We start from the raw sequence: 24,600 nt of genomic DNA on the forward strand, positions 1-24,600 counted from the left end.
TGGCAAGAAATGAGCAAAGTTGGGATTAGAATTTTAATTGAACTCCATTCTGCTACCTTTCCCCTATCTCTGAAATACATCCAGTACAGCCTGACTCTACTCCCCCACCTCTTCCCTCTGATAAAATACCCACACTGCCTTTTGAATATCCAGGGAGCTGATGGTCCTGTTGCCTTCACTGCTCCTGAAGGCACTACCAAATTTCATTCATTACTCAAGTCCTCACCCTAAATTCTTCAGTAAAACAGTTCCCTAAGCTTAGAAAGAACAACATGGAAGTAAGGCATGAATGACCTTGAATCAAGGTGAAAGATATTTAAAAGAAATGATGGGAGTTCCTGTGGTGGCGCAGTGGTTAATGAATCCGACTAGGACCCGTGAAGTTGCGGGGGTTCAATCCCTGCCCTTGCTCAGTGGGTTAAGGATCTGGCGTTGCCGTGAGCTGTGGTGTAGGTCACAGACGCTGCTCGGATCCCGCGTTGCTGTGCCTCTGGCGTAGGCTGGTGGCTACAGCTCCGATTAGACCCCTAGCCTGGGAACCTCCATATGCCTCAGGAGCGGCCCAAGAAATGGCAAAAAGACAAAAAAAAAAAAAAAGAAATGATTTCACAATCAATCAATCAAGTAAAGCAGGGCAGGGATGAAGAGGCAAAGCTGATTAGAGATCACTGGGGACGTTTATATTTTTTACATAAAACTTTCTGGACACAAACCAATACCCTAAGTATGCCTGTCCTCTTAGTTTTATTAAGCTTTAGAGCCACATGGGACCTTAGGGACCATCTAGTCCAACCCCCTCATTTTCCAGATGAGAAAACTAAGGGCTGGAAAAATTAAGGGACTCACTGAATTGCATGGAGCTATTCAGGGCAAGAGCAGAGTCCAGACTCACATCACCTGAGTCCCCATCCAGGCCTTTTTCATCAAATTAGATAATGAAATTAAATGTTTTTTTTTCCTTAGAAAATAGAGCATTACAAAAAATCTTTGTGGGGTAATGAATATACTCATTAACTTTACTGAAGTGATGTTTCACAGGTGTAGGCATATGTTAAATTTTACCAATTTCTATAATGACATATGAGCAACATTTATATATCAATATTATATGTCAATATATCAACCAAGCTAATAGCATTAACTATACACTATCCGTTGAGAATTTTTTTTTATAAAATCTTTAAATGTTATTTATTTTTTTAAAAAATTAATTAAGGCCTTGCTGGGTCAATGGGTATTTTTGTGAAACTATAAAAGCTCTACTTTGCAAGAGTATTCACCCCTTCCTCAACCAAAACTATCCCTTACAGCTACTGTACAGAACAGTTAAACATTTAACTTTAGCCTCAGTCTCATATATCTAAGAACTTTAGGGGCAATCACGAGAATCATTTCAAATTCTGGGGGAGTCCAACCATTCAACCAAGTACTTACTATGCCTCTTAAGGTCAAAGACACAGATGCACACACATGGATTATATGCAACACTCTCAACAGTAGAAGCCAAGTACATATATGTGAAATTTAGAATCCTAGTTTTTCAAAAACAAAAATATTGCAATACAATTTTCCTCAAGGGACAATCTAGCAGTAAGTTAACACACTTAAAATGTTCTGCAAAAAAGCCTGCGGGACAGGGACTTGTGGTAGCATCATTTTGTATTCTAGTTGGAAGAGTGGGGACTTTGGCAGCAATGAGACTTGAATGGAACCCCCCCCCCCAATTTCTAGCTAATTGACCTAGGAAAGCTTCTGCAATCTCTCTTAGCATTCATTTCTTTATGTATAATATGTGGATAATACCACCTTTTCCACAGGGTGAGAAAGAACTAAATGCCTGGCACCCACAACTTCTGAGTAAAGCTAATCCTTCTTTCCCATTTCCTCCTGGACACCATGCATATGACCAAAAGAATATGACCAAAGTCTTGGGAAAAGATGTCCTAAAGTATTAAAGCTATTTGGCCAGTTTTTTTTCCCCCACAAGTGGATAGGTAGTTTAAAATACCAAATAGCTGTTTTTAGAATAAAAGTTATAACTTGGGCCTGTCAAATCTGGAAAAGAAAGCAAAAAACAATAACCAACAATCCTACCATCATAACCCAGCCACTATGAGGATTTGGTTCTCATCTTCTTGACACATGCACATATTTTCAGTCATGACAAGATGACCTCTTTCAATCTACCACTTCTCCTGAAGCAGTATCTCCTGTCTTGCTTTTCCACAGTGTTTTGCCATTTATAAAGACCCTAGAACATTGAAGCAGTATAAACACATGATATGTTGCCCTAAGGATTTGATTCTGCTATGACATCAATCCCAAACTGGATGTTTCCACTGGATATCAGGGGAGAAAAATAAGAAACACCAATTAATCCTAAAGAAACATTGAAATATCTGCATGAAAACAAAAAGACAGCTCTGAGAATCCCTCTCCACTGGGACAGGTAACTGAATGGTTCAGATAGTATGGCAGAGCCTACAGGCCCCAGACAGCAAGGCAGGGAGGGGCCCTCCCCAGGAGGAGTGTCTTTTACAGCTGTAATTCCAGCCTTGAGACTGAGGATGGAGTCACTGCTGACTCACTGGCAAGCACCAAGCTGCTGGCTGAGCCATCATTTCCTATAACTCATTCATCTGACACTGCAGAAAGTAATTTCTCCCTACACCCCACCCCCACCAATCTCATCTGCCAAAAATAAAACCCCACTGCTAATTACTTCCTGTCCTTGCATAAATCGTTATTTTAAAAAAGTACTTTCAGATTTGCCATTGAAAATATAAACGGAAGTGTTTAATGTAAAATATCTATCAAAGTAAAGCTAAGTGGGGGAGGGAAGAATGTGGACATACCGGGGAAAAATGTATCAGGAAGGAGATTTATTTGCATGTAAACCTCTCGGGTTACTTTATTCTCACCTTTTTTAAGGAAGTATCTCAGGATTCCAGGCTGAGTTAAATCATCAAACAAACCAGTTATGTGGAATGAAGGCAAGAGGCAGGACACAATATTGGAAAAGACCCAGACTCTGAGTTTAGAAAGATCTGAGTTCACACTTGTGCCATTTACTTTTGCCTCTGGGATCTTGTTTAGAGTGACTTAACCTCTTTAAGCCTCAGTTTCCTCATGTGTAAATCAGAAACAATTACCTTTACTATCTGATAGGTTCTTCTGGGGATTAAATGAGATAATCTATATAAAATGGCTAACACAGAACCTGACCCATAGTAAATCTCTAGTAAATTTTAGGGAATATTATCATGACTATTACTGTTATATCTCACTGGGCAAAAGGGCAAAAAATATGTTTACTCTTTCATTTGGTATAACTATTTATGCACAGCTATTTATGTACATCATTACAATCATAGAGGTTCTTAGAAGATGAGGTACAGTTCCATAGACATAGATGCCTATGGAGAAGGAAGGAACCACCTTCCTACTGTGTAAGCTTATACCTATATGAAGTAAGGTATTTCAGTGAAAGAGCAGGGGTACCCGAGTAAATACATTTTTGAACTTTTTTTGTATGGGATTCTCCCATACATTCCTGATTTTAAGCCTAAATACAATGAGGAAAGCTCTTAAAAGGAGTTCATAGCTGCCAAGATAGTCAGGGTTTGAGTGATAAGATTGAGGAAGAAAGGGAGGCACAAGGAAATGAGCTTCATGCTCAGCACTTGATTTCCCTTTATGGGGCCTGATAGTTTTTCTTATATTCTTGATTTCCCATTACAGGATTTGCTGTATAAAGATGAGAATGTAGCTAGATAGAAAAGCCAAATTTTGGGCAGTCTCAACTGAGGACCCACCAACTAGGAGGGGTCCTAGTGAGTATCCAAAGCCTCTCATCTGGACTTTAAGTTATAGATCCTTAGAGGTCTGTCTAACCTTATAAAAACTCCAACTTGATCTCCAATTAATTAAATCTAGACTGAATGGGTGTAGTTTACTCCTATTCTTCTTAGCTACTTACAGAAAAGATAAGGTGAATCCTCTCTAGAGAAAAATAGCCATCTAGGGGCTATAATTTTTATACAAAATGCTCAACATTCAAATAATAATTACTAGACATTCTAAGAACTAAGAGAGAAAAAAGACAACAGAAATAAGCCCATGTACCCAGATGTTCTCAGATACAGGTTTAACAACAACAACAAAAAAAACCCTATATTGATTTTGTCCAAGGGAAAAAAAAAAAAAAAAAAAAAAAAAAAAGATGACAAGATGGAGGACTTCACCACAGACCCAGAATTTATAAAAAAAAAGAATTAAATGGAAATTTTACATCTAAAAATCAGAAAAGTAAGGCTTTTTAACAGAGGCAGTTAGCAACATATTTCTTATACCTGAAGAAAAGAGTACTGAACTAAAAGATGAGTTAATAGAAAATTTCAGGCAGAAATATGCATAGCAAAAAGGTTGGGAAAAAACAGACAAGAGAGTAAGAGACACATAGGATCTTGTGAAAAGATATAATATATGGAAATCCCTGAAAATGAAGAGAGAGAAAAACACAGAAGCAATATTTGACAAAATAATGCCCACACTCTCTTTCAAAACTGATGAAAGACCATAAGACACCCATTAAAGGAACTCTAATAACTTCGAAATACAAAGGAAAAACACACTTAAATACATCATAGCAAAGATACTAAAAATAAAAAAAAAAATTAAATGATAAGAGTTAAGATATTTAACCTTCAAAGAAGCAAGAATACTGACAGCTGACTTACCAATAGAAACAATGGAATCCAGTAGACCACAGAATTACATTTTTAAAGTATTGAAGGAAAATACATTTCTAGCCCAGAATTCTACAACCAGTGAAAATATCCTCCAAAAAATGAAGAAAAATAAGATGTTTTAGAAAAACAAAAACTGATTTATTGTTAATAGACCCACACTAAAAAAAAAATTGAAAGGAGGTCTTTAAGCTAGAGTGTACAGGGTTGTACATAAATTCTCTTTATGGCCGAATTTGAAATTAATAAATCCCAGATACAGATATTGATATTGGTATATAGTCTGTCTCCTTGAAAGCTATATTAGTTCAAAGTAAATGAGAATTCAGAGATGGAGTAGGCCTTAATTTTATCCCCAGTTCAAAGAACCCAGAAAGAACATGTTGATTTAATTAATTAATTAATTAATCATAGGACCGCACATGTAGCATATGGAAATTCCTGAGCTAGGGGTCAAATCAGAGATGTAGCTGCTAGCCTATGCACAGCCACAGCAATGCTAGATATGAGCCGCATCTGTGACCTACACCACAGCTCACAGCAATGCCCAATCCTTTAACCCAATGATCAAGGCAAGGGATCAAACCTGAATCCTCATGGATACTAGTTGGGTTCTTAACCCACGGAGCCATGATGGGAACTCTGAACCATGCTTATTTTAGATAACTGGCTGTCTCCTGGAAATGCTACTTCTCAAAGAGCAGTTGTTTAGACTCTCATACTCCATTTACCACAGGATCTGAAAGTGGAGGTGCTTCTTCCAAGTTCCCCAGTGACTTTTTTGGACCATGGGCCTTCATGAGCTTACAAAAAAAAAAATCTTGTTTTTACTTGAGGTTCTGTCCCTCCTCCTCTCTTTTAGCCAATAACTTACCAGTTACTTTCTCTAAGAAAGATGTTTTTAAAACTTTAGCAGACTTGGACTAAAGTCCACTGCTGAACTTGTTATCAGCCATAGTTTCTTCACCTCAAAAATCATAAGGTCAATCACTTCATGTTTTGATTCCAAACATCTGTCCTTTGAGCTTGCTTATTTAACTGTTCTCACCATGACTACTCTTCCTTCTCATGAGGGCCTTCAGTCTCCTAACTGCTCTTTTTTCCCCTTCCTTCCTTCCTTTCTTCCCTCCTTCTCTCCCTCCCTCCCTCTTTCTTTTCTTTCTTTCTTTCTTTTTTTTTTATAATGGCCACATCTGTAGCATATGGAGTTCCTGGGCCAGGGACTGAATCTGAGCTGCAACCTATACTGGAGATTGAACCCACACCTCCATAGAGACTCCAGCCATTGTAGTTGAATTCTTAACCCTCAGCATCACTGCAGGAACTCCTCTTCTTCTTTCTTCTAATCCATTATCCATCCTTAGTCTTGACATACTACTTTATCCATCTTAGATATAATAATCAGTAGTCAATCATTTCAATAATACTTTTATCTGTACTCTAGACTCCTTCATCCTTTTTTTTCTGTGTCAGACTTTCCTGCAAAACTTCTGCCTTAGTTGATTTCAACTTCTGCACCTGCCCCAGAGCAGCTGAGCACTGGTGAAGACAACATGGTCTGGGGTAGTATGGTGCTAATCTTGATCACCAACCACAACTCCCACTACAAAACAGTGGGGATCCTCTATGAGATCTGCCCACTCCTCAGAGCAGCAAGTTTAAACTTTCCCCATTCTCCTCAAGGTCCTCACCTCTTCTCCCTCCTCATTCCACTAAGTTCTTCCCTCCTACATGGCTACTTTACAAAGAAAATAAAGCCATAAGATAGGCACTTCCTCAATCCCTCCCCCTTCCCATTACCAATAACAACAACCAATGTGCATCTTTTTCCCCCCTCTCTCCAGATTTAAGAAGCACAACTCCTCTCCTTGTGCTTTAAACCCAACCCTTTCCTGTTTTTCCTGGAACAGAAAACAAACCAACCAACCCATGGATTGTATTTTTCTCTTCTGGCATAGTCTAGAAATTTTTATTGCTTAATTAATATCCATTAGCACTTAAATTTGTCCAAACCACTCTCATTTCAAAAAAAAGAGAGAGAAAGCTCCTGTGATTCCATGTCCTCCTCCTGCAATCACCGAGCTCTTTCCTTCCATTCACAGACACTGAAAAAAAAGTTTTTTGTTCTCACTGCTGTCATTTCTTCACCTCCCACTCATTCTTCTACTTCCTCTGTTCTGGTTCCTCTCTCAATAGCATCTTTCAGTAAAAATGCTAATGACCTCCAGGTAGTTCAATGTAATGGCTACTTTCCAGTTCTGTTTCATGTGATCACTCAGTAGCTTTAGACACAGTTGACTGTTCACACATCTTAAAAGCACTGTGATTCCTTGCCTTCACTCCTACCACTTTCTTCTGGTCTTTGACCTACCTTTCTGTCTGCCCCTTGTTTGTCTCCCATTCATTTTCTAGATAAGCAAGAATGAACTTTTCAGAATATAAACCCCATCATAGAACCTCAAAATCCTTCAGGAACTTACTATTACTTTTAGGGGAAAGCCCAGGTCTTTGCAATGAGGCTTTAAAGCTCTCCCTGTTCTGAGTCCTGCTTATCTTGAGCCCCTTTCCCTCTTTACGTGTGCTTCTGCCACCCTGGCTCTGGCTCTGGCCCTGGAATATGTCAAGGTACGTACTTCTACCACCAAGCCTTCGCCCCTCCTTTCTCTCTGGATGGCCCTTCTTGCCTCTCATCTTTGGCCTAGTTAAGTCCACCTAATTTTTCAGAGCCTGAAGAAGATTCTTCTCAGTCCCTTGGGACAAGCATGTCTCACAACTGTCAATACTTGACACAACTATGACAAATTATAAATGAAGGAAGAAACAAAAGAACTAATCATGGGCCATGACTCACCACAAGCTCTGCTAAATCTCTCAGGGCAAGATTAGCATTTTGGATTCCTGTTTGCTTTAGATTTAATACTGTTAATGAAAACAATAACAGAGGGCAGCAGACCCAAAGAGGGTGGGCAGCCTTGGTTCTGCTCCCAAATAGCATTCATTCTTTTAGTGGAGAGTGCTGTGAACTACAGGAGAGAATGGGGATGGGTCTGGAACTGCAGCACAAGGGGCACCACCATTCACTCTATGGTCTATGAAATTCCAGGGGGCCCTATTCACACTGCAAGCAATGAGAAAGATGGCCCGTGGAGTTACACGGGCCTGAGAGCCCCATGTGACAAAACGGAAAAGGAATAATGGATGCAAGTAGATTGAAAAAGAGCAAAGAGAAGAAAGTTAATTGCTATTCCTTGGAGCCTACCAACACACAGAGGGTTGTAATTGAAGGTCAATTACAAAAGTGAAGTTTATGTTTATGTAGCATTCATGTATCTAGATTCTGGGCAGTGCATTCTGCGCTCAACATCAGTATTTCATCAGAAGGGTATGACAACCAGGCTGATGGCATAAACTTTATAATAGAAGAAGGTAAGAAGAAGATGAATCACCATGAGATACCTACAGATTCGAGAAGACCTCTAAATAGAGTTGGGGCAGGGTGTGGTGGGCCCTTCTGAGAAGTGTGGGTAGCTGCTTACATGCAGGCTCACCAAGTGACTTGTGACTGATGGAGTTTCTTTGTGAGCATCAGCTCTCTCTTACCTAAGGAGTCTCTACAGCTGATGCCCCTGTCCCCCACCCAATCCTCTCCAGTGCCCAGGCTTGGGGACCAGGGACCATATATGAACAATCAATCATATCCTCCCTGACTCTCAGTCAGGAAGAGGTGTCTGAAAGGCCCTTGACTTCAAGACCCTTGCTTCCTCTGGGAACCTGGGTGCCCAGGTAAGAGGAAGAGGCTTCCAGCATTGTTCTGTTAATGGCACTTTATAATTAACCACTTAATACACTACCCTGTGGCAGGCTGAGGAAGTGACAAAGCAGCTCTCTGACTCACCCCCACGTAGCAGAAGTGCTGCTGGTGCATTAGAACCTGGAAGGATATGCATTCTGACGGAGCAAGGAAGGGCCAGACCAGAAGACTGGGAGCTGGGAACCACAAGGGACACAGGGATCCTTCTTCTCTCACTGACACTGTCAGAGAAGACGAAAGGGACCAGGCACCAGGAGTTATGGGGTAATGGACTCGCGGTGTGACCATAAACAGGTTACTTCACTTTGGGTTAAAAGGGAGGTAACTGAAAGTGTAGGAGCACATGTCTCAGAGTCCCTGAACTCCCTGAAGGCTGGAGGGCAGATTCTGACTTCCCTCCTGGTCAGGTAGCACCCACTGCTCCATACATTCTTCCCTCCATGTACCAACATCTTGGCTCCCACCACAACCAGTATTTCCCCTGATCCTGAGGCTGCCTGTTACCTCCCTGTCTCTCACCCCCTTCTCATCCAAACTTCTTCGAAAAGAAGTCCAAGCTCACTTCTTATTACATTTTTTTTTTAAGGCTGCACCCATGGCATATGGAAATTCCCAGGCTAGGGTTCTAATCAGAGCTGCAGCTGCCAGTCTACACCACAGCCACAGCAATGCCAGATCCCAGCCGCATCTACAACCTACACCACAGCCCACAGCAATGCCAGATCCTTAACCCACTGAGTGAGGGCAAGGATCGAAACTGCATCCTCATGGATACTAGTCAGGTTCATTACTGCTGAGCCACGATGGGAACTCCCCGACTCAATTCTCATTTTAAATCTCCTTTCAGGAGTTCCTGATGTGGCTCAATGGGTTAAGAACCTGACTGGTATCCATGAGGATGTGGGTTGTATCCTAGGCCTCACTCAGGTGGTTAAGGATCCAGTGTTGTCACAAACCTGAATTTCAGATACTTTGCCTTCATTTGTATTCCTGCTAAGTTCCCTACTGGGGGCAGGCTCTGAGCTCCAAGTACCTGGGTTCAAATTTACACGCTATCACTTGGCAGCCATGGGGCCCTGGTAGGCTACTTCACCTCTCAAAGTCTAGGTTTTCATGTCTAAAATGAAGATAATTTAATCATGAAGATTAATTACAATGATTCAATGAAATAATTTATGTAAAACATGCAGTCAAACCTTTTGCACCTAGTAAGGCTCCAACAATTACAACTATTATTGTTATTGATATATTTGTTTATTTTTTATTTATTTATTGGCCTCAAGGCATGTTAAAGGGATTGAACCCAAGCCATGGCATAAACCCAAGCTGCAGCAGTGACAATGCCAGAGCCTTAACCTACGGAGCCATCAGGGAACTCCCAATATTTTTAATATCCTACTCAGTCACTCAAGCCTTAAACCTGGGAGCCACACTGGATCTCTCCCTCTCCATCATCCTGTTTCCAACCTGTCAGTACATTCTAATCATTCTCTCTTTTCATTGTTCTCAAATTCACTCTAAACTAGTTTCTGCCCTCCTAGACTTCTAGTCTATTCTCTACAAATCCACCAGAATAATCTTTTCAAAGCACAAATAGCGTCATGTTACTTCTTTGTCTAAGAACAATTTTATGGCTCCCACAGGTCGATATGATAAAGTCCTGATTCATTTCCAAGGTTTACAAGGTCCTCCACAATCTAATTCCCACCAGCTTCTCTGTTTTAGCTACTGATACTCCCCGACCTTGATCCCAAAGCTGTGTCTTCTACACACACTATTCTCTCTCAAATGGCCTTCCTGGAAACCATCTACTTACCACGCAGTGACTTTGTTCTCTGCCCCTTTCCCATTCTTCCCACTGCTCCAAATCCCTCTCCCCTGGCCACTCTGTTCCCCTAGGATGACTAATCACACTATGACACTATGTAAATACTTCTCCAGAACTGACCACTTCATCGTAATGATGCTTTTTTCACATTTCCCTATTAAACTGTTCTGCCTGAGAAAAAGTGCATTGTACTCATCTTCTTTATCCTTTGTGTCAGACACAAGGCCTGGCATGCAGGAGGTCCTCAGTCAGGATGTAATGAATAGAGGAAGAAATAAATAGATGGAGGTTGTACATGTGACTGACTCAGCCATGGCACAGGTACCACATCTTGAACACCTCCTCACCTCCCCAACATTGCCCCAAACCCTTAGAATCTCAGGTCTACCATTTTCCTCTGACAGCATTTGTACACAACTCTCATCTGCCCCATGAGTTTCCAGGTGCTCCAAAACCAAGAGGTTCTTACAAATGACAACAGATGCCTCTTTTCACACCTTCCCCATCACTAACAAACTGCTCTTTGATCCAGGAGCGACAAGGGTAACATAGGCCAAAAGAGTTAAGTGATTTCTGTCACCCCCGCTGAAATGCCTCCTCATTTTGCAGCTTTCCCAGAACAAGGAAAGGAAGAGCTGTTCCTGAGATTAAAGAGCAGGGTGTATGGAACCGGCAGAGAAGGAAGTCTATTTGACTCCCTACTTCCCAACAAACAAAATTAAAATAAAAATCAGCCTGCCTAATGGCTGACTGATGATGGAGATTCTGCAATGGGAAATTCTTTTCTTTGGCTGATGACCTTTTTTTTTTTTTTCCAGTTATAAAGTACGTAGTGCTAGAGCGTAACAGAAGCCAGAAATCAGTATGAACACATTTATAAGACTTTTCCTTGGGGCTAGATTCTGATGCAAGAGAAAAGAAAGAAAGGTGGCAGCAGATACCATGGAAGGTAGAAAAGGGCACACTGCAGGGTATGGAAGCCTGTTGTGTTCTTTATTAAAGCCTTGCTTTAATAATCACTGTCTTCCTAAAAGTTGGGTCAGTTTTGTTTAATTATATTTTCCATGTATGAAAAAAGCTGGCTATTTTAAAGAAGTTTTCTGAAAAATGAAAGCAGCGCTTATGCAAGGTTTTTCCTTTAAGTGTGGATTTTCTTAAAGCCAAGCATACCAATATCTCCATCAGTAATGCTTCTGGTCAAATATTAATAATTCAAAAAGGAGTGGCACTTAAAAGGAATTGAACAGGAAGGGACGGAAAACAGGATCTAACCTGTCTCTGCCAAATTCTAAGCAAATCTGAGCAGGAATCCCAGAATTTGACCTCTGATCAGAACCAGGGCTCTGGGTAGCGTAATTCTAGTGACAACCTGCCTACAAGATTTTGCCTGTCTGTCCTAACTCAAATCAGATAATATTTTGATGCTAAATTGTTCTAGAAACAATCTTCACTTCAAGTGAGAATAACACAAGAAACTAATGAGAGGATGCGCCCCATGTCTAAACAGAGAGAACCTGCTACCCAGGCGGATGACAAAACACAGTAACTGCTGAAGAGATTGAGAGGATGACGAGCTTTGTGAAAATATAAAACAGAGGAACTGTCCACAATTGAAAAAGTAAAGGGAGAGAGAAAGCAGAAGGTTGCTGGGGCAGAAATGAACACAATGGTGTGTCTTTTTTTCTGGGAGGACCACTGGGCTTTCAAGGCTAACTACTGACAAGAGACAGTAAAAGCTTTTCCTTTGTTATCTTCTCCACATGCGTGGTCCCAGCCAGGCCCAGCTGCTCCCCTTCGGCCTCCAGGAAAGGAACCAATCTAGACAAAGGAAGGGCTCAGGGTTCCCAGGGATGGCAAAGATGCCAAAGGACTCAGCCTGTCTTTGGAACATTGGCTTTTTCTACCAGATGACCTGCTGGGGCTGCCATATGGCCTGTGCCTGACATTCTGTTTGGAATAATGGGACCTGGGTCCATGCCTGGTTCTGCCCTCTGGGCTGGGATAACAGAAGAAGAGCAGGTTTGTTCTGATTCTACTGATCTGTCTGATGCTGCCACTATGGAGCCATAGATTTCAGTCTCCTCCATGGTACCTGTTTTATATTTTCAAAGAACATGAACACTACCCAGGCAAGGAGAGGATGGAGGATGGGTTGCTGCTACTATTCCTAGGAGAGAATGAGGGGATAAATTCAGGGACTTAAGGTCCAGGAGTGGTGAAGCTGATATGGAACGCAGATGTCATGAGAGCCTAGTGATCTATGTGTTTCATCACTGCCCAGGACAGGAATTGGCTACAAAGAAGCTCATGTCTTCAATGTTTCATCTTCCTCAAACCACCTCACCAGAGGTTGCCAGGCGATGTCACGACTGGAAATAGTTGTTGAAGGGTTTACAGAAAGGTTAAGCTTAACAACCCAGAGAATGAAAAGTGGACTTCAAAAAAATTGCAAAGCTGGAGTTCCCGTCGTGGCGCAGTGGTTAACGAATCCGACTAGGAACCATGAGGTTGCGGGTTCGGTCCCTGCCCTTGCTCAGTGGGTTAAAGATCCGGCGTTGCCGTGAGCTGTGGTGTAGGTTGCAGACACGGCTCGGATCCCACGTTGCTGTGGCTCTGGCGTAGGCCGGTGGCTACAGCTCCGATTCGACCCCTAGCCTGGGAACCTCCATATGCCGCGGGAGCGGCCCTAGAAAAAGCAAAAAAGACCAAAAAAAAAAAAAAAAAAAAAAAAAAATTGCAAAGCCAAAAATTCCTGGTCCAAGCACTAAGGTTTCCAGCTGCCAAAAATACGGCCTTTGCTTTTGCCCTCTGTATTTGAAAACAGAGTAACAGCTGCTTGTCTATAATGGCAAATGGGGAGAATGATTACTAACTGTTAAGAAGGATCTAAAATAAAGCACTACCATTATCTCATTCCATTAGAAAATTCAGCTCTGACTTGTTTTAACATACCCACTTCCTGGGTGAAGAATACACAGCACTCTGCTATTGTTGCAACTTCCGTTAGTTTATAATTATTTCAAAAAATGTTATTTTGTTCTACTGATGGAAATGAGGTCCCTGGGGAAGTTTCAGCCAACATCCTAGATTAATAAATGGCCCAAGTTAATTTTGTGGCCAGAAAAAGCTCTGCGAGGGCCCAGCCTGGACCTGAATAAGTTCACTTGCAGGCCTTTGTCTGGGCTCCATATCTGCCACATCTATGAGCTTTGGAAACCTCTGGGTGCACAGAGGCAAAAGGGGAGTCTAGGTAAATGCATGCCAATTGCTGATTTTTACCAAATCGACTCAATACCTAGCGTTTATGAGAAAAGTTGGACCCTTCCTCCCCTGGGGGCAGAGGCTGAGTGTGGTGCTGAGAAGTGAAGCATGGGGGTTGGGTTGCTGACTAGACTAGGCAACTTAGGAGATCCAGCTTTGCCACTTAACTAGCCTCAGGCAAGCTGCTTAACGGCTCAGCTCTGTACTTCAGTTTCCCTGGGCAGTGGGGATAAGTAGGACTCACTCACTAGGACTGAGTGAATTACCCAAGGAGCACCCCCAAGCTCCTGCAATCGTCCTGCAATCCAGGTGAGTACCAGGAAGCTCATGCAAGGCTCACAGCACGACCTTGAGGAAGGGCTGTATCATTCAGGCTATGGTTGTATATAATTATGCCTCTAACAGTCTATGACCCTTATCTACACTGATTCTCACCTCCCCATATAAATCACCTCAGGGGAGGTTAATCTCACCCCAGATCTGAAACACATCAAACACACCTGGCGATAACAGGGGATTGAGAAATCCAGATTCTACTCTTGACTCAGCCTCTAGGAGCCCAGAGGCTGCACCTCCTCTGGCTTCAGTTTCTCATCTATAAATGAGGGGCTGGGCTAGAACACCAACGATCTCTAAGGCCCGTCCAAGTGATTAGATTTTATTGATTCTGAGTTTGGTGCCTGGGCCGAAAAAGGCTCTGCACCAAAAGTAACATAATGCCCAATTCACACTTCTAAATTTTTCCGACAGCTTTGGCGTTGCCTAGGATACAAAGTGCATGTGCTCCCTCTGCACCCTGAGATTGGAGAGCCGTGATCACTGCCTCTGGTCTGGAACGCCAAACCACAAATGGGCTTTGTAGTGCAAACCGGCTGATGCGTTCAACACAGAATACGTTTCCATGGGCACTTACGAACATGGACTTGGCGCTCTGACCCTACCCTGGAGGGAATGGCAGAGGGTGACTTTTCCCTCTCCACAATCATGTGGCCTTGGAAATACTGCCCTTAGGTGACACCTCTAACTTCTCTGGACCCAGGGGTAAAGGGGTACAAGCCCTCCCACTGGTCAGCAGATCACTTTCAGTTTCTTTTTTAAATTGTGTGCTATGTTTACGGGAAGCTCAGGTTCTCAGCCAGAACCTCCAGGTTTCTCGGCCCCACCCTGTGTCCCCAGATGTACTTTGTCACTGATCTGAGGGAGGTTATTTCACTAACTTCTTCTGTGTGTGACAAAATCAGGAACTCCCAGCTCTCACTGATATTCATTCTAGACCGAGGTTGGCAGTCGGCTCACATTTAGAGTGTCTTACTTTTTTTTTTTTTTTTTGTCTTTTTGCTATTTCTAGGGCCACTCCCACGGCATATGGAGGTTCCCAGGCTAGGGGTCTAATTGGGGCTGTAGCCACCGGCCTACACCAGAGCCACAGCAATGCAGGATCCGAGCCGAGTCTGCAACCTACACCACAGCTCATGGCAATGCTGGATCGTTAACCCACTGAGCAAGGGCAGGGATCGAACCTGCAACCTCATGGTTCCTAGTCGGATTTGTTAACCTCTGCACCACGACGGGAACTTCAAGAGTGTCTTACACTTTTTAAAGCAAGTATACCTTATCAATATTTTGGTCCTTAAAGTTTAAAACAAAAATTATTATTTCCACTGAACTTCATGTCAGCTTCACCAGGACAGAAGTTAGGTATGTTCTGTTCTGTTCTCTGCTTTGTCTTTATAACCCACCATGGTATCTGGTACATGGTATGTAATAAGAGGATGTTTACTGAGTTAGTGGATGAATCTCCACCATATAGACGAAGAGTTCAAAAACTGCTCAGGGTTAGGCTATTAAGAAAAGGCTTCTGGATCATCTATCGCTAGCTAGGTCCACTGCTCATTCTATCACCTCAGTGGCTAATCTCGGAGAGGCTCAAAAGGGATTTGCCTAGAAAAACTAGGTTCCACGGTGACATTCAGCAGTGATCTTACAAACCTGAGGCCCAACGGGGACAGAGGTTAGCATTTGGATGCCTCTTTTCTTATATGACACTTCTGTCAGCACCCCATATTCCAGATGTATGACTTCTCTGAATAGTAAGCACAAACGTGCTTCTCCTGCATCTTGGCCTTTGCACGTGCTGCACTCATCACCTGGAGTGCCCTTCTTGTCCCTTCTGCTCCCTTTATGTGGCCAGTTCCTAATCAGAAATCACTTCCCACCAGGCTTTTTCCTCCATTCCTCCTTCTGCCACCAAAATCTGGGCTCCTGTTCATCGGAGCACACAGCACACAATATTACATTTCCTTATTTTCTTCACTTCCTGTCCCCTCCCCCCATCCCATGCCATGAGTTCCTCCAGTATAAGGACTGTGTCCTTTACAGCCACACATACATTCCTTAAAAAGCAGTGGGTACATAGCTTTTTAAATAGTCATTGGTTGAATGAATTGATACATGTGACTCTCTTTTGAAGAAAACAATTTTTTTTTTTAAATCTCTGAAGAGCACTTCTCCCACTCATGGTGACTTGCTAGCAACAGGTCACCCCTGGTCACCAGTGACAAATACCGGGGCACACCAACACGGAATTACATTGCCGTATGTGGGGAAGGTGTGCTCTCTTAGAGCTGCTGACTTGACCCCAGTGAGATGTGGGCTTCCACTGATTTTGCTCTCGCTGGATGGATATACAGGACATACAGTAATGCTCCAATGATCTTCTCTGGCCCATTTCCTACAATGACCAGTGCCTTGGACCTGTGCCCCCAAATTCTATCCCAGTCACAGGCAGCATCCTGAAGAGGCAGAGTGTTGCTTGGCACAGGTAACAGGCTGAACATTACTGACATCAGCCTGATTATGTTTGGAGGGAAAAGAATGGCTGGCTTTCCTTTTCATCACGTACCCTTATTACAGACTTGCAGCTCCTTAAAAAAAGGAAAGAACATAAAGCCAGGGGAGATGGAGAGTTTGAGGTCTTTTGTATAAAGGATCCAGAGACCAACTGAGGTGACAACAAGATTCAGTGGAGAACTCTTACCAGTACTTGGAGAAAAAAGACAGGAGGGACCACTGGGTTTCCTCCCAAGTGGTTCTATCCCTCCAAGTTGGGGAGAGAGGGAGAGCCCCCTCTTTCAAGTTGTACATGCTAAGGTCCCAAAGAGCCTTTGGGATAGTGGGACTTCGAGCAGAGGCAGCTGCTAACAGGCACAATCCTCAGCCTAATGGGAGTGGGGGCACTCCTTTCAGAGGTGCTCCAATCAAAAGTTCCCAGGCCTTAAGCTCTATCTCCAGTGGAGCTCTATCTCCATTATACCATCTCTGCCTACGGTGCCCTCCTGTAGCATCCACCTGCCCATGGGAGAAGCAGCAATGGAGGCCACCATGAGGGAGCAGAGGGATCCCTCAGCAAGGGTACCACCTGCACGTGTGAGATTCTGTGCTGCCCATGCACCCAGGCCAGCCCTGTCACCTCTTTGGAGGTGAGACAAGGGAGCATCGCTGCTGACTAACTCACCAAGGTTTTTTAAAGGGACAAGTGTGAAAATGTGAGTAAAAATACTTTGTAAATTGTAAAGGTGCTATGCAAGCGTGAAGAAGTAGTATTATTACCAGTGCTTTATTTAGTCACAGTTTGCAACAGCTTGGTGACTGACATGGCTTCTGGTTCTGCTCAGATAAATATTAACATTCCTATTTCCCTGGACACAGCCACTCTGCCAGTCAAGGGCTCTGCTGGGCTTCCTGCTCTAGTCTCCTGCTGTTCTTGGGACCGAGAACACCCTCCATGGCTTCTGTGACTGGGAAGTTCCTACTCATCCCTTAAGACCCTTTGCTGGTTTGAGTCCTTTTCCATCTCTCTCCTTTCATGACACTCCATCCATTTCAACTATGGGTTTACATGGTGGGCAGCACTGGCCATCTACCTGCTTGTCTCTCTGATTTGACTGTGAGCACCTGGAAGGCAGGATCTATGACTTTTTAGTGGAAACAAGTTCATGGGCTACTACCTGAAATATTTCCCATGCCTGCTCTGCTAAGAGAGCAGAGTTTGCCTGGTAACAGACTCCTTTTGTCTTCATGGAGTTATATGTGCTCTGTACATACTGGCAATTGGGAAAGTAGAGATGAGAAGGATCACAACAAGCGAGGGCTGAATGTGGAGGAAGCACCATGCCTTGTGCTAAGCACCTCCCTGGGAGGCTTGGTACAATTCTAAATTTGCGGATAAAGAAATAAAGAGGTAATCTGCCTTCAATCATGAAACTAAATATCAGGGCTTAAGTCACCTGACTCCAATGTCCATGGAGTCATCAGAAAAAGATAACGCAGAAGAAATGGAAAGGAGAGGGGAAAGAGGCCGTCGTAATTTACAAAGAAAAGCCTACCAGCATATGTTTGGCTTGGTTTGATTATTGTTAGGATATGAGCAGCACTCATGTCTTCTTCTAGTCTAGTGATCTAGCATGTACCTGTAGCAGACAAATAAATAAATAAAAGATTCTATGAGACAGTAAAGTAATAAGAAAGGAATTTCATGTAGGAAGCAAGTGAAGATCCTGTCTCCCTAAGTCTTGGGAGCTGGTTTCCACCTCTTCTTCCTCCCTCCACCTTTGAAATAGCCAAGCCCTCTTTCCTACCATCCCAGACCCAACATCAAAGACTTTAAGTGGTTTCTGGGGGCGACATGGCAGGAGTGCTGGGGGCACCTAGCCCCCAATCAGGGACCCTTCATCTTCATGTTCAGGTACCCCTGCATGGACACAAATTGAGGGTGTCCCGGCCCATCTGCTCCTTAGTCCCCCAGACTTAAAGAAAGGCTCCCTTGGGAATCTCCCTTATCAATGTCCAGCAGGCCAGACAGTAGACATGAGGGGGAGCAGGTAATAAGGAAAGTCCCTACCTCTGAAGGCTTGTCTACTTCTATTACTTTCTATCTTCAATGACCAGTAAGAGAATAAGAAAGAGAAAACTCTTATCCCCACCCACCTCAACCCCAAGACATGGCTGAAAAAAGGGGCGGGGGTTGAGATGGAAAACCACAAAAGGAACCAGCAGAGGATGGCCCACCTTCTTCACCACACTGGAGAATAAACACCCTCGGCCCATCCAATGAGGAAATAGGCTTGAAGAATATTCTGGTTCTACCACCCACTTGCTGTGTGGCCTTGAAAAAACTACCTCACCTCGCATCTGTAAAAATTAGAAAATAATTGGTCTATCCGAAAGGATTGCTTTAAAGGTTACAGACTTAATATTCAGAAAACCTTTAAAACCATGCCAGGCAAATAAGTGCAGCAACTATCAGCTATTGTTACGGTTATTGCTGTTAGTATTGTTATTAGCATAACTCTATTCCTATGTCCTCTGCCCTGCGATAGTCTGAGCTTCCCTGAAGACTACCTCTGGTAATTCTGTGTCGTCTTCTATGCTCCAAATTCTCTCTTGGAATATTCTTTGGAAGAGTGGACACAAAAACTGCCTTCAAGTTAACTTCCCTTTTCCTGGCACTAGTAATAGAAACACCTAAATAAACCACTCAACATTCAGGTGAGATGCTGTGGCTGTTAGCACATTAGATGATGAGCATTTTGCTGGTATAAATGTACCAACTGTACTTAACGTCACTATTCTTGAGACACATAACATCCTCAGGCCCACTTTTGTTATCTATCTTAAAAGAAAAGAGCTGGAGTTCTTGTTGTGTCTCAGCAGGTTAAGGATCTGACATTGTCTCCATGAGGATGCTGGTTCGATCCCTGACCTTGCTCAGGGGGTTAAAGATCTGGTATTGCTGTGGCTGTACAGAGCCTGCAGCTGCAGCTCCGATTCAGCTCCTGGCCTGGGAACTTCTATATGTCGCTGCTGTGGCAATCAATCAATCAATCAATAGAAAAAGAAAAAGAAAAAAAAGAGCCATGACATGATTAAAAGCCCTGAGACCCGGCTTCCTGGAGAAGGCTGGGGAGTGGAAGGAACACTGCCTGATTCCCAACAGTGGAAACATCAGTCAGGAGACTCTGGACTGAATTACTGAATGACTGAATTCCTTGTGGTGGGAAAGGTGAATGAGGCAAATGGAGAACTCACTCCTGGAGTATTCTGGAAAGCAGGGGTAGATGTTAGTGCTATGATACCTCCCAGTCCATAGTGTTTCAATTATCTAGTTTCTTAGCCTCTCAAGGAGTTAGAATGCTATATGGCAGTTTAAAACTGTGGTCCCCAAATATTTTTAGAAAGTTCCCATTTAGAAGAGGGTGTATATATCCTTCCTTTGAATCTGGGATGTGACTGCATGAATAACAGAATAAGGCAGGAATGATGTCGTGTCAGTTTCTGGGCTCAGAACTTACTAAATGGGCAACTTCCACATTCTGTTTTCTTCAGACACTCATTTAGCCTGGCCGCCATTGTCTGAAGAAGCCCAAATTGCATGTGAAGTCTTCATGAAGAGGCCCACATGGAGAGGGATGAAGACTGTGACTCTTAGCCCTAGCTGAGCTCTGTGTTGAAAGGCAACGCCTCTGGGCTTCCCACATGTGTGGGTCAACTCAGAATTGGATCCTCTAGGCCTCAGCTGAGCTACCCTGGCTGTTACAAAGTGGAGTAGAAATGAGTGTCCCTGCTGAGCTCTGCCCAAATTGTGGATGCATGAGTAGAATGAATGTCTGCTGTTATTTTAAATACTCAGTTTGGGGATAGCTTCTAATGGAGCTAGATAATTGATAGACTCCATGTTTTGGGAAGAATCCTTTCCTGGATCCTTTTAGATACTCTCTCTAGCCTGAAATATTGCTTTTTTTTTTTTTTTTTTGCTTTATCCTCCTAGTCCAGCTGAAGACTAGAATTAGCTGTCAGAGCTGGATATACTGCAGAGACACAGGAGGCTGTTGGTCAGAATGTAGATGCTTTGACAACTCCCAGTCTTCAGATTGTCCTCCTCTGTGTCAAGTAGGACTAAATCTGTCCCTAAAATGTCTTGTCTCGGTCTCTTAAAAAAGTCAAGCTTCTTGTTATTAATCAGAGATGCAAATTATACCATGATACAATTTTACAAAGGGCAAATTTTTTTTTTTTTTTTTAGAATGGATAAAATTTAATGCTAGTAAAGTTGGGATGAAATAAATATATTGCACATGGCAGGGTAAATCAGTACAACCATTTAGAAAACAGTTTGGCAATGTGTACACACGTGTTCCCATCCATGCTCTGAGTCCGTAATTTTACTTCTAATACTTTATTCTAAGCAAATGATCTCAAGTGAGAAGGAAAAAAAGAACCTTACTAGAGGAAGGTGCTTATTTATGATGTTGAAAAAACTGGAAACAGGTTAACTTTCTAAAAATGGAGCAGTTAAAATAATATAGGAATATTATACAACTATTAAGATGATCATAATGAAGATGAGTAATTCTTAGCTTATGATGTAATACCAAATGGGAAAAACAAGAATTTAAAATTGTATGTCCACTGATCACAACTCTACAAAAACAGGTACATATAGGCAAATACTAAAAGAGAATACAGACAAAATAAGTTATTTTAGATCCTTCACCCTTTAAAAACAGTACTTTGTATTTTTTCACATTTAAAAAGGAGAGATGGAAAGATGGTCTGTTTAAACTATAAACTCACCCTCCAACTCAAATAAGCTGAACATTTTCTTGATGAAGAGAGCTATCTCCTTTTTAACAAAACCAAGAACTAACACTTGGATCTTATGGAACACGTCTCTTAAAATATAGGACTTATTTTAGATGGTAACTTCCTAGAGAATAAGTCCTCTATAATTTTAAGTATCATTTTTATACTCTGGGTGTTCAGTAAGAGACAATGGAGGTGATTCAGAGATTTCAGTTAAATTAGCATATTATAATTTTGGCTTTGCTCTTCTCCTCTTCTAACTTCCTTCTTTTTCCTTCCTAGGCTTCCAAAATATAAAGTGCTAAAAAAAACCCAGCAACAACCGTTTCTATTTTTAAAGTGAACTTTAATCTGATTTTTACAAATATCCATGCCAATTCAAAATCATTGTTGTACTCTTGGTGCTAATAATATGGCGATTGTCATTTGCATTAAAAATTAAGAATTCTAGTCACACAGGAGAACGAAAACCTGGCATGGACTTCTCAGTGGTCAACTGCATGCCAGCAAAAAGCAAAAGGAGAACTGATTGCAATTGTGTCCTTGGATATTTTAAGCCAAAACCATTTTTACCCCAGGTGTTTAAATCCTGGCATTTAGGTCTCCTTTCTCTATTCTAAAAACATGCACAGGAAAATAGAAAAGGAAGACCTGGCTCACTCAAATTGCAAACTTCCTCTTAAAGCTCAGTAAGCAGAGGACATGAAGGATGCTTTCTTTGCCAGCCTTCTTGCTGGAATCATCACCCTAATTCACCACAAGCCACGTTAAGTGACAGTCTAAACATTAAGCATACTTTTATTTGTATGTGTAGCAAAACAGTAGCTACATGTTTTCCTAAACTAATTTCCAAGCAGAACTGTTCACATTTTACCTTAAAGGTACACAGCTGCTGGAACACTGAATCCATTTCAGAATTTTGTCACATTAAGCCATTTTTCTTAGTCATAAAATAAATACCGATAGTAGATAAGGAAAATTCTGTAATTGTGCCTCAGAGTGTTAGAGAAACAAGAATCAGACTTCAGCTCTTTCTGTGGCCCTTTTCGAATCAGCCCACTCAATGCTATTGCAAGTGCAAACACATCAGTCAGCCATTAGGGACTGATGAAATATCTTTCGAGGTAAATTTTAAACTCCCATTTGGTTCTGAGGCTCCGAAGCTAAGCATTTGACTACACACGATACAACAGGCAGAAGTCAAGATATTCTCTACCAAGATTAAAGAGATTAAATTAAATTAGAATAAGTGAATAAATAAACAGCTCCCAAACTGGGTAACTTTTGGAGGCCCAAACACAGGATACTTTCTGCTCTTGAAAGTAGGAAAAATTACCATTCTCTCTCTTTCTTACACCCCCCCCCACTGAGTTGTTTAAAAGAATCTACATTAACACCTCTTGATCAGTGTCAAAGTAATAATTGCTTAATATTTAAGCATTAAATCCATAGCACTAAGCATTAGGGCTTTGATCTTAATTGGCTCCTGGTACTGTGACTTAGACTGGAGTTGTTTGTGGGCTTTTAATGTTAAAAAAACATTAGAGAACAGCTTCCCATCTCTTCGCTCAAATGGGCCAGCAGCATGCTTGTAAAGTGGAGAAGGTCCACTTAATGATGCAAATGTTTAGGTGGGTGATTAGTGATACTTTGAGCATCAAATTCTCTTGTGATTTAAATTTTCCTCAAGGGGAAGATGGCTTCAGGCAGAACTGGAGGTCAATCTAAAAATGATAACTGATGAATCTCAGTTAATTTAAAGTTTTTTTTCTTTGATATGTTATGTCTTTATTTATATCAATTTGCTGGTGACTTCAATTTGATTAAAAAAACATGAATGTATCTGGAGTCTATGATTGCCATTGAATAGCTACAAGTTTTTGTTTTTTTGGTTTTTTGTTTGTTTGTTTCTTTCTTTCTTTCTGGCCCACACCTGTGGCATATGGAAGTTCCCACGCTAGGGGTTGCATTGGAGCTGTAGCTGCTGGCCCATGCAACATCTGTGACCTAACCCATGGTTTGCAGCAATGCCAGATCCTTAACCCATTGAGCAAGGCCAGGGATTGCGCCCATATCCTCATGGATACTAGTCAGGCTCTTAACCTCCTGAGCCACAATGGGAACTCCAATAGCTATAAGTTTTAAAACAGACTTTGCAAAATGGCTCTGAAGTGTCATAATGTCTGAACCAGAAAAGATCTTGGTTCTCACACAGGGTAAATGCAGATTTATTGGTGGTACCTCTTTCTTGCACCCTGGAGAGACAGGGTCTCCATAGAACTAGATATTAGACTACCACACAAATGGTGGCACCTTTTCCAAAAGATAACACTGAAATTTAAGACTACATGGAATATGCCCAGAGCTGTTTTAAACTGGGGTTTGTTTTGAACTGGTTAGTTGCCCATGCCAGCTGGCTGGCTAAATAGTTTGATGATCACCTTGCAATATACAAAAGGAGGATTATAAATTAGAGAGCTCTCAAGGATGCCAATATTTGTATATTAGTGATTTAAAGTTTTGGATATAGATTTTTTTCCAAGTGTATGTAGCAAAAGCACTGGAGTGAATTAAGTCTCCTCTGGGATATTAGCATGAAATCTATAGAGAGGAAAGGACAGATCCAAATGAAATGAGTAGAATAATTCCAGTGCTCAATCAATTTGATTTTATGTTGTAAGACCACCAAACAGCATGGAGGCCTAGTCTAGAGGTCAAAAGTTTCAGCTACTCAGCTCAACTCAAGAAGAGTCCAACTCTTCAGTTGAAAGACTTCAACTTTTCTTTTGAGTTCTGTAATCCCCGTGTGCTAATTTTGAGTTTTCAGACTGTGGTCACCACAGTTATAATGCAAACCCGGGACTGACATCATTTGACACTCGTATTTTACTCTCCTAAAGTATGCAGATTACCAGCAGTGACCCTAGAGACCATGTCTATTCTGCCTCAGTTTACAACTGAGAGACCCAGTTTCCAGGGAAATTAGGTGGCTTGCCTGAGTATGCAAAACAGTGGGAAGTCAGACCCACAAAATGTGCCTCTTTCCAACTCATTTGTATCTACTCACATCAATACAGAATAAATGGCACTGGTGAAAAGGAGCAATCAGGTCAGGCTACATGATTCGCTAGGGCCAATGCAAAATGAAAATGTGGAGCTCCTTACTCAAAAATTATTAAGAATTTCAAGATGGATAAAGCAGTTCATTCCAGGCCTGGGGTCAAGTGTGAGTGGGCAGCTAACAAACCCACGACACTGACCCTGGATGTAGTTATTTCATTATTTACTAAATTTTGACTCTTTGGAGGTCA

The 24,600-nt window shown here is 42.0% G+C and overlaps 1 protein-coding gene across 23 annotated transcripts in view; it reads right to left on the bottom strand.

Annotated features, from left to right (window-relative positions):
* The window catches only part of SEMA6D (semaphorin 6D), a 598,535-nt gene that overhangs the window by 15,047 nt on the left and 558,888 nt on the right, over positions 1 to 24,600 (bottom strand). The gene's annotated exons all lie outside the window — the stretch shown is intronic.

Source organism: Sus scrofa, chromosome 1 (assembly GCF_000003025.6).
Source record: "Sus scrofa isolate TJ Tabasco breed Duroc chromosome 1, Sscrofa11.1, whole genome shotgun sequence".
Classification (NCBI taxonomy): Eukaryota; Metazoa; Chordata; class Mammalia; order Artiodactyla; family Suidae; genus Sus; species Sus scrofa.